Here is a 3901-nt window from a genome sequence, read left to right on the forward strand (position 1 = left end):
GGGTACGTGTGCTACGTGGATGTCCTCCATTTGAACTTCCAGAGAAACCCAAACCCGCGTGTCACTGTCACACTCTGCCCTGATTTTAAAGAGGAATGTGAATGAAGCGGGAGCACGGTGGCGAGCCCTTCTTGTTCTCAACCTGAGCATTTTTCTGGCAGCTTCCTGTCCATTTGAGCCTACCCTCATTTCTGGATCCTCCCACTTGCCTTCCACATCCTCACCCCAAGCAGTTGCCTCAGGCTTCTCCCCCTACATTCAGCTTTGTGACTGTGGGCAGAGGCTGCCCATGCTTAAAGGAGACTCCCATCTCCCAGGTGCCAGGTGCCCACGGCTCCTCTGCCACTCCTCCATACACTTCCTACTTCACACTTCCGAGCTTCAAAGTACTGCACAGATATTAACCAAGCTTCTCTCAAACTTCCTTTCAATTCTTCCCCATAAGCTTCCTAGGTTGTTGCCTCGTGATGATCTGTTTGGCCTGGTCTTGCCCCTGAACTGTTCTTTCCTTGCTTACTGAACCTGAGAATTTTAGGTGTCTCTGGGACGGATGCTGCGTTTTCTTTTGATTTATCTTTAAGATTTTATAAACACGATGCACACTTATAATCTATCCATAACAAATACATACCAAAAGGAAGAACTAACTGGTATGGCAATAACAGCAAAAACAGATTCCTCTCTCTCCAACGGAGAGAAAGCAGCTTGGCTATTTGAGATGACTAGACTAAAGAAATTCAAAATGGTCACAAAAAACCAGCACTGACTCTTCCAACAATTTGCTCCATCACTAAGTCATTAAAAATCAAATGTTGGAGGCTGACTTCAGTTGGGAAATCAATTTCTTCAGCCCTATCCAGCCAGTAATTCGAAAGGGTGGCTTTGCACCTTGTCCTGTCATTATGTTTAATTTTGATATATACTTACGGTTTCCTCCAAAAGCGTTTGTTTTTCAGAGTCTACTTTTGGGTCACATACTGGAGTTTGATTTGTAATCGTTTTACTGCAAGCACAGATCCCCTTTGTTAAAGGCAACTCAAGCTGAGCCACTTAAAAATGAATTGCCACTTGTATTCTCCACAGCTATCTGTGCATAGGCATTTCATTATAAATCAGCTACTGTAGAAGTAATGTAGGTGTTACAGCCTGGTTTAACAGGTTACAAGTCGTCATAGACTGAATTTCTGTGAAATACTTACAGTCCCCAGCCTGGTCTGCCACCTGCTGAGCGAACTGCACTGGCTCTCATCGGATGACCTTTTGGAGTGGGGAGAGGAAAAAGAAATAAATCCCATTCAGTTCATCTGAAGATAATTTTTTTAAAAGAAATTCTAAAGTTACGGTCACTCACCAGGTGTGGGTATTTTTTGCTCTTGGGGGCCCAGAAGACATGGTACTGCCGGTTGTCTTGCTACAGGAACCGGAAAGCCCTTGTGAATAAATGCAAACAGTTGGAAAATAAGCTCTAATAAATACTGTATTTCAAAAGCATATGTTGAAATAAAACTTAACAGACCGCTGATTGACAGAGAGGAAGATTTAGAAAGTTTGGTGGCAGTCACCTGAGCAGCAGGTGTCACAGTCACAAGTGGTCGTGCAGGCGGTGACGGCGGCTGTCGCTGCTGCTGCTGAGTCTCCTTATGGAGCCCTGTTGTGTAGCCGGTTCCACTGTGGAAGTTGTTCACAGCCTAGAGGCAGAAGAACATTGACAAAAAGATCCAAGTGTCAGATTATGATGACAATAGATGAAGAAAAGCCTCCACAGGGTAAAATGACTTGTATAATCCTGTACATGCTATCAAGCCTAGAGTAAAGCAGCACACAGAGATAGGAACACATCACAGGAAACACTGCTATTAAGGACTGGTAGCTCAGAGTATCTGTAGTTAAAGGACTTCGGTGTTAACAGCGAATCTGAGAGGCAGGCAAGCATGTTTAGACAAAAGTTTGACCTGAGTTTGCCTGATTATCTCTAAAGAGTTGTCAGCTTCTGTAACAACAGACAACGCATTTGAAAAGTAAATGCAGCCTTATTCAGTTTATCCTTCTTTAAGGAGATGTCAAAAATTTCCTCCCTTTCAGCTTTTTACAAACAGACTTTCCTTACAAACAGTTGATGAAAAAGTCATATCGTTACCTGGCGCAGGAAGTTGTTGGCAACTAAAGCGTCAGGAGAAACACCTGTCTGATGACACGCCGGGCAAGTATGTTCCTCTGACTCCAGTAAAGCTGTTCTAATACCTGTGTGTAATTAGAAGCATCAAAATAGGTTTCAGCCAAAGTAGGGAAATCTTTGGGGTTCTCATCAATTATAAGAACACACAGACGATTAATGGGTGGATACGGTCTTGAATGGAGAGCATGAAGCTATAAATGGTCAGTAGTGTAAAAAATGCCCAGTACGCAGCAAATCGCTATAGAGTTTTGACATTTCCCTGTTGTAACAGCTGAAGACATAGAGCGGGCTGTGTCCTGATGTTTGGACTTTTTTTTTTCCACTACCGAGTACAGCAAGAAGCCACCAACATCAAGGCTAATGAACAAAGCACATCTCAAAAAGCCGTGAGTCGGTTCGAGTTTTGAAGGTTTAACCAACTCCTGTGGCAAAGAATGTAGATTAAATGCCCGACTGCCTGTTTGTGGCGGACCAGAGTCAGTCACCAGAGCTGGCTCTATAGTTGTGTATGAGAGAAAGAGCTGTGGACAAACTACGTGCATTCCACATCTAATACTGTAATCACCTGCACAATTATGCACTCTTCTCGTACTCGACCTTCCGCATGTGAAGAAGATTTGACTAGATACACAGAAAGGGAAAAAAGCTCTTTGGCCTTTGTTTTACACACACACACACCGCCCCCCCCCCATTACGGAGAAGAGGCCTTTCCTACTCCGGGCATACTGAAGTATGAAATAGACTGCGTAGCACAGGTGATCTCCTATTCCTGGTTTCAGAAGATCCGATGTGGTGTTTTGGATTAAAAAACACGGGAGGGGAGTTTACTCCTTACATGACATTACTCACTTACATTCGTCACAATAACTTGCTCCACAGCAGGGAATAAGCGCTGCATCCGTCGCTGGATCTTTACAAATGGGACATAACAACTCGTTTGGAACAGGCCTGTCTGCGGAGGAGGATGAGGGCTCCTCTGGTAAAAAGGGTGGCTTTTCCTTTTTCTCTCTAGCATAAGCTTCCCTGGAGGGCAGGTGGGGAAGGAAAAAGAAAAAAGTGAAAGATGGGAAAGGAAAAATTTTCCAAGCTTTGGATTTTATCAAACGAAGGTAATAGGTGGAAGTCTTCTCACTCCACATTGGCTTTCTACAACGTAGGCATTTACGCTAAATGACTTCTCTAGGGCCACACTATCAGAAGAAGAAGGAGGGGGGAACATTTTTCCTTCTGCAGAACTCTCCCATCCGTTGGATCAACTACAAAATTAGCTCAGACTAGAAAAATAATTGCTTGACAGCTAGAGAGCAGGGGAAAGGAACCCCACCTTTCCTTTGCCAGAGGGTAAATGCAAATTGCTGGATTAGGGTAAAGTTCGTCCCCCAAGTAATTTCATTTTGTAAATGAAAGAAGTCTGTGCTACAGCTTCTACAACAGGAGACCCATGACAGAAAAAGAGAAGTGCTACCGAGTGCATTTTCCAACAGCCACTCTTGTCAGCACACAGCAGTAATTTCTTAGTTTATAGCAACAGGAACACTTCAGCCCGTTTCACACATGAGATTTGCTAAAAGTCAGAGGAGGAGGAAATCTCAGTCCAAGGGCTATTTCTTAAATTTTGCAAGAAGCCTTTGAAACATAAACCAGAAGCAAAACGAGCATTCAGAGAGAATGATGCCAGCTGGAAACTCTACTGAAATGCCTTGCAGAAATACAGGTTCTTAGCAT

At 43.7% G+C, this 3901-nt stretch overlaps 1 long non-coding RNA gene across 1 annotated transcript; it reads right to left on the minus strand.

Moving 5' to 3' along the window:
• Positions 1–1119: 1119 nt before the first annotated feature.
• Positions 1120–1658, minus strand: LOC121082087. Its single transcript, XR_005825895.1, has 3 exons — positions 1563–1658; positions 1352–1430; positions 1120–1257 (listed from the first exon to the last, which is right to left on the minus strand). It is a non-coding gene; the product is annotated as an uncharacterized LOC121082087 (long non-coding RNA).
• Between the last annotated feature and the right edge of the window lie 2243 nt (positions 1659–3901).

This window comes from Falco naumanni, unplaced genomic scaffold (assembly GCF_017639655.2).
Source record: "Falco naumanni isolate bFalNau1 unplaced genomic scaffold, bFalNau1.pat scaffold_272_arrow_pat_ctg1, whole genome shotgun sequence".
Taxonomy (NCBI): Eukaryota; Metazoa; Chordata; class Aves; order Falconiformes; family Falconidae; genus Falco; species Falco naumanni.